General features: G+C 44.2%; 2 protein-coding genes across 4 annotated transcripts in view; one reads left to right on the plus strand and one right to left on the minus strand.

The window, feature by feature from the left end:
• The window catches only part of LOC139774779 (uncharacterized), a 211,392-nt gene that overhangs the window by 178,652 nt on the left and 16,786 nt on the right, over positions 1-15,954 (plus strand). The gene's annotated exons all lie outside the window — the stretch shown is intronic.
• The window catches only part of LOC139774778 (uncharacterized), a 171,484-nt gene that overhangs the window by 154,707 nt on the left and 823 nt on the right, over positions 1-15,954 (minus strand). The window lies entirely within an intron of this gene.

Consider the following 15,954-nt stretch of genomic DNA (forward strand, 5'->3'; position numbering starts at 1 on the left):
TAGAGGGAATGTAATCTACAGAGCCAACAGCAGCCGAAAAGAATAACAAGCGTAGTCCAAGGTGCTATATACATATATAAAGGAATAAAGGGAGTGACAGAAAAAAGATAAGTATCCCGCGGATTTGGAGAAGCCGTGGACGTATCTTTCCGGTCTCGCAATCTCGAGCGCTCGCGGGGTCAAGATAAATCAAGAGTAATCTCGCCATTAATATGTCACATTCGAAATAACATGTCGCGTGTCTACGTACCCACCCCCCCCTTTCCGCCCGTACGATATGTACGATGTTGGCCGAGCTTTAATATTGGGAAAAGTCGCGAGAGGAAAATCTCTTCCCAGACAAATGTGTGTGTGTGTGTGTGTGTGTGTGTGTGTGTGTGTGTGTGTGTGTGTGTGTGTGTGTGTGTCCTGTTCTGGGTGAGGCGCTCGCTCGCTCGCTCCTGCCGGCCGTTGAGGAAACGTTAAATATGACCGGGAGAGGATCTGTTTACACTGCCCTCGTGCGCTCAGTGAGCGAGGTGAGACAACATTTACCTTAGTCGGCGAAGCGAGAGCCGTCTTCTCGGCTATAGGGCCGTGAGACTACATCGTCCCTCGACTTCTTTGAGACGGTGGCGGCGGCGGCGGCGGCGGCGGCTGCTGCAGGATGATGGATGCAGTCTCAATTTCCCACCCCGCCGCCCGTCCCCTCGACCCCCCCGACCGTCTCCCCCGCGCCCGTAGGGAAGAAAACGTCCGATGTGCCGTTTCCGATCGCGAATCTCGATTCGAGAATTTCGATTAACGGCCAGCAAAAGACGTGAATCAAACGAAACAAACATGCCGTCAGAATCGCTCGCTGGGATTTTCCCCGACGGTGGAATTGTGCCGGCGGCGCGGCGCGGGCGGGCGGCCGGCACGACGCGACGGTCGATCGAGAGACGTCGAATGGGAACGCGCGGATGGGAGGTGATATGTCACACTCTTGAGATCTCGGCACGAGTCTCGTATATCTCGCATTGCGAAGGTATACTAAAGATCAATTCCGAAAGTTATAAAATGGAAAAAGCGATATATGATCGGTTATTACTTTTTTTTACTGCTTTATCAGTTGTCAGGTATCAATTTTATATTTTTAACTCACGAATTATAATGCGCATTTAGGTGATGTCGAGTTTAAACTGCGAATTTCGTAAAAAAATTCGCATAAATAATATAATAATATAATATAATAAAGTAAATAATAATATAATAAAAAGTATACATCAGACGATTTAATTTAACATACCCTCGCCAATACGAAAAAGGATTCTCTTTCTCTTTCTCAAACAGAAAACCTGTTTCTCTTATTACATAAAAAAGGGGGGCAAATATGGTTTCATGAGATCTCTGCGCTCCGCACTTTCGCTATACAGTAGCTACGCTTCTGCCTGGGGCTAATTAATTAACTGCGAAAGCTGCGGGCTATGCATGCCCTTTAGGAAAAACCCTGCATTTCCCGCGCGTGAAGAGGACAAAGGCCGCGGTGGTTTGACCGAGAAACCGCCGGCCGCAGAATTTATTCCCTGCCGGCAAAGTGCACGAAAAGCGCATTCCCAGCGAACCCGGCGAAGGGTGCGCGTAATGTAACGCTGCACAATTAGCATTCGATCGGTAACGGGACGAAAGTTGCGACGCTCTTCAAAGGACCGTCTTTGCGGCGCGAAAACATTTTCACGGCGAAATTTGCATATATAGGGGTCACACGAGAGGGAAAAAACGCATCTGGGTTATCGTCCCGCGTTAAAGCGCCGGTAATTGAAAAATTGGCGAGAGACGAGCGTCATCAAGATTTCTTTTCTATAGCAACTCGCGTTAATCTTCCCTTAATAAAAAAAATCTCTTTTAATAGAAATTTTAATAACTTGAATAGACGGACTTTGATTGATTTGACTAAAGTTCTTTACGAAAGAAATAATAACACGATATACCTACATATAGTTCCTATATCATAATGAAGATTCACGTACGTTTAGTTGAAGCGATACTTTCGCACGAGAAGTTAACTTGGAGTGCTTCTAAATTTTCATTACGTGAGTTTTTTTTTAATCGAGTTTTCTTTCCGCTCCAGAGTCCAACTGCCTCATTCAAGATTGCAGCGAAATATTTAATTCGATTGTCGCGCGACACGGCGCGAACGCGCGCGGATTTTGCACAAAGGAGCAGCGCCCGCGTGCTTCGGCGCGCGCGTAACGTAACGTTAACATTTGAGACGGAGCCGACACGCGAATTTAAAATACGCCGCACGGTCGTCGCCGGTGTCTGACACGTGTACAGTACTGTATAGTGCATTTCACGTCCTCGCGTAGACAAACGATGGCAGGTGAATTCCGCGGGCACCTTTCGCACGTCAGAAAAATTTCAAAGCGCGCGCGCGCGCGAGCACGCCGCGGAAGATAAATCGTGCCGACGGGAGCAACATAATGAAAGTGCAAGCGCGCGCGTCGAATTTCAATGTTCGGCCGCTCGAAATGAGTCTATCATCGACGGTGTGCTGCTGACTTCGTAAAATCCACCGTACACCGTTATGCGGAAAGAAAGGTGCTCTCCGAAATGACATCCGGTTTTTCCTTCGCGCGTGACTAATTTAGATTCGTGCGATCGTAACTGGGAAATATAATGGGACATATAATTCTTCAAGTACGCGCATTATAAATATTCTGCCTCCGCATGCTTACCCAACACGATGTATTTATAAGTAATAAGCTGCCTACATGCGTTTACGTCACCGAATGTGTTAAAGTCCAACAAGTGTTTGCGCTCGGCGGCCGTTTAAAGTTCCCGTTACCGCCACATCTCTGAAGCGAGACTCGCGAAACAGCAATTTTCCGTTTTAACGTCGTGAGCGGCTAGAAGAGAGTTACATCCCTTCGCTGGATATCGCGGCGGGATTAAAATCGCGTCAAAAATTCATGAAGTTCGATCAGGGGGGGGGCGTCTCCAACCCCCTTGCCGACGTAACGGCTTTCTCGGGCGGAAGAACACGCGACTGACTTTCCATGCTTCGGTTTCTTGCTCGTCGGAGCTTCGATTTGATCTTGGCACGAAATCGAGAGCAGGAGGGGCTGGAGGGGGAGAAGGAGGAGGAGAATAAGGCGAAAGGAGAGGCTCCTTCGCGGATGTTCGCGAAAATCGTGGTGGAAGGGAGAGACGAGGGGTGGGAAAGACATCCTTATACATTAAACCGCGCTCCTCCTCCTCTCGCGCCTTTTCTTTCTCTCCTTCTCCTTTATATGCAACTCGCGTAGCGGGCGGCATTGTGAGCTTCGGCTCGGTTATTCCTCCCCGGGGAGCAATGTACCCACCTCGAAAGAAAATATACTTAGACGCTTTGTAATATTTCTTTCATCCCTCACCCGCGGTGATGCAAAGATCGTACCGTATCTTTCGAGACGCGGAATGGCTTTTTGATTCGCGGGGCATTACACACGGCACGATCGTGTCGCCGGTGTCGGAGGCGACGACGAGAGCCGGCGAGAGAAGCGAAGCGGACAATGAGCTGGGAAGGAGAGCGAGGTTTGCTTTCGCCGGAACTTCAATTTCACATTTTTCTCGCGCACGGTGCCGTCTTGAGAAACAAACGAGAAGCATACAAAGAACAAAAGTGAATCTTAAGTTCGACACACAAATCTCGTAACGTGTCTTTCTTTGAATTCAACGAGCGCGATTCCCGAGGGCTTCATTATCGATAGAATTTTTATCGGGGGTGTATCGCGAGCTCCCTCGTGCAATGTTTAAAGCCCGTGTCACACTACGTATCGCGGACACGGATCGGATTGAGATTGCGGATCGCGGATCGTAATCTAGCCAATCGTAGACGAGCGGCTCATCTGTGATTGGCTGAATCCGATCCGCGATCCGTAATCCCAATCCGAATCCGCGTCCGCGATACGTAGTGTGACACGGGCTTAAGTCAAATATACCTCTTTCTGTTCGCGAATTGCATATAAAAGCACAAAAAAAAATATATATTTATAACTACAGGGAAAGTCGCTTATTATAAGAAGCGAAGTTCCGGCCCCATCTCCGTAAACTTCGCATCGTTTCACCCACCGCTCCCGTCCTGCCTTACGAGACTATGGAATCCTAAATCGCCTCTTCTTATTCTATCGAAAACGCTGTCCCCCGACGTCAACGAGAAATACCTCATTTTTCTCCTCTTTTCTTTATGAATTTCTGTCTCCGCCGCGTGATCCAATATGGCGAAAGTTTGTTCGTCGTCCGTGAACATTTTAGTCAGTCGGCGTGCGGTATCTCGTTCAACTCCAAGCATTGTAGTGTTCTTTCGCATTCTCCCCAAACCACAACGCCGATAAAGCATCTTTCTTTCTCTCTCTTTCTGCCTCTCTCTCTCTTTCTCTTTTTCGTTCTCTTTCTCTTTCTCTTTTACACTACATTTCCTTTAATTCGCCTGCAGCTGAATTATTAACAGCGAATTATTTTTGCTCAGCTGTTCATTTACACAGTAATTAGTAATACTGTGTTTAGGTGAAACACTCGTCAAAGAACATTTAATTGTAACACCACTCTGCATTTTATATTTTATTACTCTGATTATATATAATATTTTACGCTGTGTTGTCTCTTACTGTGAGTCTAAAAGTATCCAATTATCGAATTGATAGTAATTAATTGCATTAATAAACCGCGTGGAGACTATGGGAAATTATTATCGGCGGATTAACTCCATTAATAAACCGCTCATTTGTTCATGCGATGATATAGGTATTTATTTTATATAATGTGTAACGATAACAAGGACGCTAGAAACAATAAGTATACGATAGAAAAATATAGATTAGAGTTTTACATTTCTAAAAATAAAAAAAACTGTCAAATTGTATATTCCCTATAAATTATTTAAAAAATGTATCAACTCGGAAACTGCACAAATTGCAGCGTTCATTATAAATGCATTCCTAAATATTATAAGCGACACTCGACACCTAACATCATTCTGGTGACGAGAATTAGACGCCGAAGTTGGGTAAAATTCGATGATAGGGATCGACGCGACGCGGCGAAAGAAACGCGGTAGCGATTTGCCAGGAAATTCCAATTTAAAGTAACTTTGCTCCTTACGTGAAATCGATGTTTATCCCTTATCGACACTTTGAAAGGTCCCGGATAGACTGCAAACACCCTAAGTCAGCAGAGTGCGCGGAGACAAGCGGGGGATGGATAGCGGTGGCATGAACAAAAGCTTGAGGCGAGAGCGAGGACGAGGCGGGAGGACTCCGAGGATAATGGACGAACTAGCGAACTGCAACAAAATTCCAATTTGAAGAAAGTTTACTCTTCGCGCGTGGAGGATGGCAGAGAGAGAGAGAGGGGAGGAGGGGGTCGTCGCTCGGTCGTTGCACCATTGTAAAGTGGCGCGGGGTATAATGCCCGGATCCGTGCTGTAGGACCGGTTATACGGCTGGATACGAGAGACCAACGTCGCAATTTGGAAACAACAATGAGAAACGAGCGGGAACGAAAAAGGGGGACGCCGAGGGAAAAAAAAGGGGGAAAGAAGGGCGGAAGAAGATATATCGTCGCGATGTGATAAAAGCCGGGACATGACATTTTCTGCTCCTCGAGACAAATCGTATAGAACGCGCGAGACTTTTATTCGACGGGAGGATTTACTTGGAAAGTGTCCCCGAAAGCACGCAACGCGTTTTCCGCGAGTTTTTCGCGCGAAAGTAATTACTTGGCTAAATGATTTCCTTTCCGATACAAATTAATACTAATTTTTTACAAAGGAAACACTTCGCATTTGAATCAGGCAAATTGGTTTCTGCGTTCAGGATTTTAAGATTATTTTTTTTACAGACGATTGCGTTAACGAGACCAATGCTGTAGAACGCTATTAATTTTTAACATATCGTAATCACGATCTTCGCATACTCGCCTACGCGCGCCTCGGTGTATTCGATGTCATGCCGGTATGGATCGTGACACGAAAATGGGGGCCCTCATAAACAACGCCATCGAGCGAACGACCGAAATTCCGATAGGGCGCAACTTGAGCAACTTCAACTTCAACTTCGGTGACGGCCGGATCGATGCCCGCTCGTTATCGACACTTTAAAACGCCCGGCGAGATACAGCCGGGTGCCGATCAATCTACGACGCCAGAAAGAGAGGAAAGCGGGGAGAGGTAAAACATGTACGCTGACGGGGGCCTCGAGGGGGAAGGAATGGAGGTGGGAGATGACGCCGGGAGAATGGACTTCGCTGGAGAACGAGGGTAATGGACGAAGCGACGAACTGCGACGAAATTCCCAGGCAGTTTAGTGAAGTGGGGCGGGACGAGGGGGGAGGGAGGGGGAGGACATTCAAAACCCCGGGATGATACCTGGGGCCGATCGGAGTGTCCGGGTACGATTGATTCGTCGACGCCGATTGGCCGTCTCGAGGTTACCGATACCGAAGGCGCTGTAATTGAGCCGCCGTCACCCGGCAAAGAGGGTGAAACGGGGGACGGAGGGACGACAGGTGAGAGACTGTGCCGCCGGTAATCGGCACCCCCCGCGGCCCGTGCACCCCCTTCCTATGAATCCCAGATAATTCTCGCGCGTCGTTCCGACACGACGCTCGAAAGCCGCCGGCACAAAGTTACGAGCTTGCTGCTTCTCTCTCTCCCTCTCTCCCTCCTCTCTCTCTCTCTCTCTCCTCTCTCTCTCTCTCTCTCTCTCTCCTCTCTCTCTCTCTCTCTCTCTCTCTCTCTCTCTCTCTCTCTCTCTCTCTCTCTCTCTCTCTCTCTCTCTCTCTCTCTCTCTCTCTCTCTCTCTCTCTCTCTCTCTCTCTCTCTCTCTCTCTCTCTCCCTCTCTCTCTCTCTCTCTCTCTCTCTCTCCTCTCTCTCCCTCTCTCTCTCTCTCTCTCTCTCTCTCTCTCTCCCTCTCTCCCTCTCTCCGTTTCCCTCTGACAAGACTTGTCGAACTGAGAAAACTCTCTCTCAGAGTTGTAGTTGCCTCTCAGCCCTTTAACCATCGATACGGAAATAGGTCCCGTGGGAAGTTGATCTGTATAACCGCCCTATCGCTAATTTGGTTCCGACAACATCGACTGTCGTCAATCATGTAAGACTGTAAGATACGCATCGGCGTAAGAAATGTTATAAGGATGTATTCGTCTTCGTGTACATCCTCATCTTCGCGAGCGTAACTTTCCTTGTTGAGGCGACTAATGACAATGAATAAGACATTCATATTTTAGCGTTAATTAAAAGTATTAATTTTTTATTGCATTTAATACTATTGTACCTTAAAAGTATTTAATATGTGCCAACATATTTAAACGCAAGAGAGGTGTTAAACATATAATTTGCATATAACTTTATTAACGTATAACTCATTAACGTTGGCAGGTTCAATTTTTTATGAAAGTCATTAGCAGTAATAAAGGTCTAAAATAGAGCGATATTTTTATATATAAATATAAAAACAAGATCCATTTATAATTTCTATAAGACATGCACGTACGATTGACTGATTGGCAATTACTTAGTAATTAAGTCGAAACAAGGCGACGCGATATTAATATTTTATTGAAGATATATATGTACATGAAATCACAAAAGTAATTTTTTACATTACATCTTCAATAAAATATCAATGTATTATAGTGTCGCGTTGTCGCGATTTGATTACCAAGTAATCGCTCAGTCGGCCAATCGCACGTGCACGTCCTGCAGGAATTAAATGGAATCCTGCTTGCCAAGGAGGTATCCTCGTAGCGGTTGATGCGCGCCGCGCGCGCGGATTGTCCCGGGGGATAAGTGAATGGGAAAAGAGCGAGTCTCCATTCCGGCAGCGAAGTTTCTTGCCGAAGGAGTTTAGCAAGAAATCAAGCCGCCAGACAGTGACAAGGGAAAGGGTTGCTGGCTCTTGGGAGGGAAGGGGGGGAGGGGCGTCGGTTAAGAACGAGGGTGTAAGGGGCGGACGCGGGCGCAAGAAACACGAGGGTACGACGCTGCAAGCGCGAAAGAGAAATCGTCCGCACTCGAGGAACCGACGTGTGGAACTTTATCGTCGGAAAACGGACCACCGGAAACGCGATCTCTCCGAAACTCCGATCGATAGATGCATTAAACTGTGAACGAACAGAACGGGGAACTTACACGGTCGAGAAATAATTGATCGATAATTGAAATAGCGGATAAACTTCCGAATTATAATTACTTTAAAATGATAATTATATCGCGGTCAATTACTCCGTTTTCATCATCGTGAAATCGACATTTACCGTCCATATAGATTTAACTGGATCAAAATTATTATTTTATTTTAATTTAATTAATTCGATCTGACTGTTATCGTGTTGCCTTAATTAATTGCTTTATCAACCACTATTTAAATTTACGTGTACAAGCACGAGTTTGTATACATTCGTTTAGAAAAAAAGGAGCTATTGTAAAAGAGAGGAACTTGAAAAGATTTATTGTTATATCACGACTGCGTGTAATTTATTTTTACGATATAGAAATATTAAGAATTAAGACCTGACGCGCTCCCGCAACTGTGGACAACGCATATCCTTTCGCGATCGACCAAGCACATCCTTCGATAACCGATTGATTTATTACTTAAATAGTAACACGTGCGAGCGTATTGACAGTTCAGCGTGCTGTCAATAGCGACTGCTTTCACAATTAATTGACCAATATCAATGTTAATCGAGTGAAATATATGCGGCTCAGTGATTAAGCTAGTCCGCAAATTGAGTGTCCGTGACTATAAGCACCGTAATTGCGCAAACTGATTTGACATTATTATAAATTGCTTCGGATATAAAATATTGTAGCCCCACTTCGATCTGCGCGACGGGATACGATCGTAAAACTGCACATTTTGCATAACGAGAAAAATGCAAAGAAAGAAACAGGTGGAACTAAAGGGAGAAGATATAAATTTTCTCTCAAAATTCTCCCATTATCATTTAACAAGCCATATAATTCGCTTTTAGGTATATTTTTCTCGTTTACTCCAGGACGGAAGGGTGGGAGAATGCGGGCGGGGGAGGGAAGGACGGAGTAAAGGGGGAGCAAAAAGTCGCTGCCAATATCCTAAGTACCTTATCGGCGAATGGAAAATGAATCCACCGACATTCCACGGGGCGACAACGTATGGGCCCCGCCGTCATAAATCCAGCACTTCCGGCCGGGGCAACAGGAAAGTAATATCGAAGTTCGCGCGTCGCGCGGCCAGATACGCGCGCGAGCGCTACCGTCTTTCCCTTTTTTCGCGAGCGCGGGGCTTCGATCCGGCGCTCGTAACCCGCCGCCACCGCCGCCAATCCCATCCACGTCGCCCCCTTTTCCCGTATGATAGGCGATATATCGGCACGAAAATGGCACCCGGAGCGCCGCGAATTTCTTTATGCGAACGATCCGACGCGACGCGGATACAGGCGCGAGAGCACACTGTGAGTATATACTCATCGAAAAAATATATATATATTTACCGGATGCAATTACGGGGTAACGAGAAACATGGAAGAGATTTTAGTCGCGAGCGCAAAATTACACGTTATTAAAGGTAAAAGGAAGCTTATAAATACATCGGGCTACGGAAAGTTTGAGATTAACTACCTGATAATTAAATGGAAGAAAAATTGCGTGACTTTTGACGCAACACATTACCGTTATGAGTACTCTCTTTAGTGCAAATTTATATACCAAGGATCGACGCGCGCCCCAATGTTCGTAAGTCCCAGTTATTTATTCAAAACATGACCATGACAGCTTCAAAATCCGGCTCGAATGTTCAAGGGCTTTCTAATCGCGCTTCAATTTCCGGACTTAAGCCCTAAGTTTGACTGGAGAACACAAGCCCAACGACGATCCCCCTCTAAGCCGCCGTAGGCGAGAAACGCGAAGGCAAATATTGCGCGTTAATTAAAGATACGTGACAGGTATAACGTGTGTGTGTGTGTGTGTGTGTGTGTGTGTGTGTGTGTGTGTGTGTGTGTATGTGTGCGCGCGATATCGTTTAAGATATAAAATTATCATCGTGCGGTAAACGCGACACTCGGTTCGCTCGAGGTAATAAATGTTCCCGCGCTAAGCTCAGCAAGTAATTACAGTGTACTTCCTGCTTCGCAGTGATATACCTATGCTAATACAGTGCTGTGGCAATTAAAGAGCTATTCCAGCGAGAGCGTCCATTAAAATCGCACGAGATACTTGGATCTCAAGTAAATTATAATATCGAGCGTCTCGAAGGACTCTTATCGTTTATAACTAATATTATCAATCTGTTAGTAATTAAAGAAGCCCAGTTTATTAATTAGCGAAGAAACTTGGATTACATATACGTACTTTAAATTATTTTCAGAAAATGATATCGCATTCTTCTAGAGAAAAGTAGGATATCTTATCGAGACATTTATATTTTTTTTTTGCGCTATACATAGAAGTTATAGATTTTCGTTAAGAAGGGTTTATATTCGTGCCTCTTAAACTTTATACGACTATGTTTGCCTGTGGAACGTCGCGCGACACGTATCGCGTCGACAGTGATTCGCCTAATTTTACCCAGCTCGCTAGATTTGTTTTCAAGCGTGAGAAACAGTAAAAAGTCGTTGCACGTTCCTGCCACTCGAGAGGACACGGTTTCAGAGACATCGGGGATGGATGCGAGGCACGGAGCGCGGTGGGCCCTTGAAAGCCTGCTGCAAATATAGAGCAAGTGTACTTCGGTGTCCGAGAGAAAGACGGGGACACTCTCGAGTGCGATCGTATCTAACGACGAAGATCTATATACTGCAGGAAGACAAAATCGATGCCGGGAGGAAAACACTGAGTCGAATTCCTAAGCAGAATTTCCCTAATACCATTCTATTAGTATCTATTCTAGTACTTATTCAAAAAGTAAAAAGCGCTGTTTTAACCACGGGAGAAATTATCGAAATTCGAAGCAGCATAATAAAAAATTAAATACTATTTATTTATACTATTTATTTTACTTATTTATTTAAATTTTTAGCCTTATTTGTAGAATATATAAATGATCGATACATAAAATGTTAATTATTATGTAATTATGTAATATATATTATAAAAATAGGGCTAAAAATTTAATTAATTATTTGACATCGTAACTCACACACGCGAAGCATATTTAAAGCAGTCCGAGCATTTTTATATATTTAGAATAAAAGTAACGAAAGAAGTAAAACATGTTTCTATTGCCTTGCTTCGTGTGTGAGAATTACAATTTCAAATAATCCTTAAAATACAATATGATCTAGTAGATATGCATGTAGCATTCTTGAATTATGTTATGCGCAAAATATTTCGAAACAGTGGAGGAAAAGCTATTCCCTTGGAACTGTCCATGATAAAAAATAAAATCGATACGGCAGCGGTGGCACGGATGGAAAATTTGCCTACGAAGGGCAACACACGCGTCGAAATATTTGTTATATATATATTTCACAATATATTCCTGGAATATATGGACTTTTAGATGCGAGAGCAATATTTCCGGGGGAAAAAAAAAAACGCGCGCGTACAAAGCGAGCTCGCGAGAATATGAAGTTTTGCATCTGCATCACATATTGTGTCAAACAACGAAACAGAATCACCATCATAAATGAAAATATCGTTAGTTGGTCTCGTTTTGCGAAAATACGATCCGACGGTCCTCCCCCGCTTTATTAATTCGGTCCAGTGTCATAATGGGCGAATTGCGGCTTTTCATTTTCCGGCATTCGTGTCATTCGTCGGGACGAGAAACGCTATATTATATTAGCGAAAAAAAAAAAATAAAAAGGGAGAAAATCGGACGGCGCACTTTTGTCGCGTCGCCTATCCGGAATCGTGCTCGTTCGAGCGTAGATGATTTTTATAAGCGGCGCAATCAAGCGCTAATGATCGCCGAACGATCAGATCGTTCCCATCCCGGGTCCGCGGGATCAATCAATCGATCGATCGATCGATCGATCATTCGCGACCGCCCCGTTGAAACGCCGCGCCGCGCCGCGCGCTGCCCGAGCTAATTCGTCTGTCGCGTAATTAGCTTCGTTTATCGGCCGGTGCCGCGTTCGTTCCCGACCCGTGTTACCAGGCGTGGATGTAATCCCGGCCTGGCTGCCGCCGGTGCAAACAATTAACGTTGTCCCCGGTAACGCCGGCGTGATTACCGCAATTTTCGCGTGCCGATACTTCGTCAGGCCGGCCCGCGGCGACACGCTGCGGCAACGGCGGCGTTACGATAATTTCGTCGCGGAAACGCGTGCCGAAGCGCGACAGAGGTTTCGTTTAACGTTATACGCGACGAGGACGATCGGTTTATCATCGCGCGTTATCATTTTCGCGCGGGGTCGCGCCGAGTTTCAAATTTGTCGATGCTAAACGTGTATTAATGTCCGCCGTAAAGCGAGCGAGGAGAAATTTAACGAAGGGGAAACGTTATAAGACTGGGGAAAAAATCCCGGAGATACGGGAAGCAGTAAAAAGTAGGAAAAGCGCCGATATTTCCAACGGCCTACACCGCCGAAGTCTAACGAGTAACGCCCGGGGGAGTAATGGAAAGGATCTTTTATTACGTTCTTTTATTACTTCGTCCACGGACGAGGATGGTTATTTTTGCCAAGGATTTCGCGTAACGGAAATACATTGTGCGGGCCGGCCTGTGAAACATGTAAGGTGAAGTAGTGGTAGAGAGAGGAAGGAGAAGAAGTTTATTATGTCTCGGAGAAGGGAGGGAAGATAGGTATCCCTCTGCGATGGAAAGCGGAAGTTAACAAAAACTTCACCTTCGCTGGATAAAAATGGGAGGATAAGAGCCAAGAACATCCGAGAGTCGATTGGACAATTGGCAAAAACGGAGACGTCGTTACGTGAGGATTACGCGCGTATATAATAAAATATGACGTGTGGACCGTACACACGTGATAATATATCACATATATCTGTCGCAACTGATAATGAGTAAGAATAATTAAATATGTAAAACTCGTCAGTTCGTCAGAGAGGTAGCTCATAAATTTTGCACTCAATACCACTGTCCCTCGAATTTCTCGCGCACAATGAAACTCGACGTAAGTAAATTAGCGAAATGCTAATTTGACTTGCGCGCGGTGGAACTTCGGAGCTTTAATTTCGTAAAATCTTGCGCCGCAGCGCAAAATTGTTCTCGGTCGTCGAAAATCGCGCGACGTGCGTAATAAAATCTTCAGTATGCGTGAAATAAACGTGGATGTGAAAACGGAAACGAGCGTTTGCCAAGTTCCCGGAAATTGAAAAAAAAATTTTTTTTTCGAAAATTTAGCACCCTTTTTTGGAGGTTCCAAATGCTGTGTAGGCAAATGAGACTCGATGATGGGTAACGGCAAAAATGGCAAAAAATTCGTGCGCCGTGTTAATGAGCGTGTCTAACGGAGGTTAACGGCGTGCTGTTCTCTTTAACCGGTTCCGCGGAACGCGGGGGGGGGGGGGAGAGCCGCCGAGCCTTTGCACTCACGAAGTTCAGATAACGAGGCAATTTCATCAAAAAGATAGGATTCTACGTGCGGCCGTCGATTATACCGCTTCGATTAAAGTTGGGGTTAATTTAACTTTTTTCCTGGGACCTCCCGGATTGAGTATTCCTAAGTTTCTCATTCAGGCTTCGGTAGACGATAAACGTACGTTTAATCATTGTGTTTTATTCCCCGAGCACTTAACAGGCGGGATCTCCGATAGATTTTAAAAAGGAAAGGCGACGTAAGCTGCTCGCGAAGCAAAACCGATTATTAATGGATTATTAAAAGAATCGTATTCCCATTACCGCGAAGAATGTCGCAACTTTTCTTATATACGCAACGTGATTATACATAATGCGAAAGCGACGCCATGACGCAAAGAGAAATAATAAGATTATTTTTTTTTTTTTTAAAGAAAATTAAGATTTTTTTACTTTACACAATTTTTATAAGTTTCTTAAATATTAATTATAATGTTTTTAATAAATTCATATTTTTACAATCAATTAGAAAAGATGCCATTTTCGGTCGAGCTGAATTTTGGTAGCCTAATAATAATATTTCTGTGTAAATCTTGTATACTTTTTTCAACTCAGTAAACTGTGCGCCGATTATTTATCGGTCTTAAAACACAGTTTTTGGTTGGAACAATAAATCCACATAAATCAATAATCGTTTTAACATTTGATGCTAATAAACATTCTTTTTTAACCCTTAAATGCGCAATTTTTCGTTCATTCTGAGTGTTTCTTAAATAAATAATGACCTTCTGGGCCTTCCTATCCAAAAGGGAAAGAAAGACCAGAGAAGGCCCTTTACTTTTGTGCATGCAAAACCGCGCGTTTTCAGTTAGAACTTCATAAAGGAAAAGCATCGAATAGTCACTTTGCATATATGCAAAGCTGTGTATAAGGATTATAAAGAATTTATTGCGAAATATATCACTCCAGCCATGGTTCGGCCTCCCTATACTCCATGACAAGCGTCTTTATCAATTCGAGGAATGTGGTGCTATTTATCGCAATGACCGGTAAATATTAAAGACAATGTCTTATGTTTATTCGTCAAAATTATATTCGTCGGAGTATATAATAAAAATAAACAGCTTATGTCGGGCATAAAAATATTAAAAATAATGAACCATGATTCACTCTTTCATTAGCGACCGGAAGATTATTGTTCTCTCTCTAATACAATTTTGTTTTAGTCTTTTAGCCCGAACGAGACAGTTTCAATCGCAAATTTAATTTTGTGTTCAGAGAACGCTTTTTCCTCGGCTTTTTCAGAGTGTCCTGGTAGATTAATCAGCAATATCTCGAAAAGTATCTAAGAAACGATCGTTTCTTACGAGAAACAGGATTGCAGCCTCCCGGTGCAGTTTGGCCCGCATTTTCCCTACACGTCGTTTCGCGTCGAACAGCGATTTCGATCGGGGCCGTCGGGGGCCGTCGACGAGACCGGTCGCGTTCATTCTTTTCCGTCGAGCGCGCGCGAGAGGCGGGAAGCCGGGGGGTTTACTACGCAACGTAGTAAACACATACTACACGCGTACTACGCGCGTACTACCGTTCGTACGTATCCCCTGAATGAAAGACGCCCGCCAAAAACTTGTAAGCCCCGCCGACCGGCGGGAAAAAATCGACGTGTGCGAGTATAAAACTCGCTCCCCTCCGAGTATTTCATGCGGCACGCGTGTTCTTATCACGACTCCGTAAAACATGTGCGTGCGCGTATAAAGAGTTGTGTATAAAGATTTCGAGATATTTTTAGACATAAATTGTACAGGAAAAGAGTAGAGATTGCGTCAGAAGCTTTTATTCTAGCTAGCATGCTAAACGATATTCGGAAAGTAAATTCTTCGCACTGATCGATCTGTCATTTCGATTGGCACACAGAAACAAAAAAGTGTCAAATCAGAACTTATACACGTAAAAAAAAAACAATTTATAATCTTCTTATAAGAATTTCGTCTTTTTGTTTCAACTTTTTTTCTTGGTTGAACTATATAAAACAACTTCACTAAAGCAAGTTTCCTTCGTTTAACGCAATATAATCTCACTTCAAGATTTCCCCTAAAGATATCTTGAAAGTAAAGATATCTTCAAACCAAGAATATTCTTTTTTTCTGTGCACGAATGTAATTTTCAAGTATGCAATGTACATATCGTAGATTCGAGTACTCCATTATTTGCATGCGCTACAATTTGCAAGAACAGATTAGGTCATTTTATCCAATACATTCCACATGAAATTCTGAGAAATATTCTTAACTATTTATAAACACAGCAAGCGCGAACGCGCTCGAGCGTTCTCAGTGCATTGGCCTATATGCGACGGAATCGATAAACCATCTAAAGTGTCTAGAACCTCGTTCGCACGTGTCAAGTAACAACGTGTTTCGCGGCCCACGGAGACCCCTACGTGCTACGTGCGACGGATCTTTAATTCTGATTTGATCGACTGGCACGAGCCGATCC

Source organism: Temnothorax nylanderi, unplaced genomic scaffold (genome assembly GCF_030848795.1).
Source record: "Temnothorax nylanderi isolate EJ_2023f unplaced genomic scaffold, tnyl_v1.0 TNYL_tig0087_pilon, whole genome shotgun sequence".
NCBI classification, from domain to species: domain Eukaryota; kingdom Metazoa; phylum Arthropoda; class Insecta; order Hymenoptera; family Formicidae; genus Temnothorax; species Temnothorax nylanderi.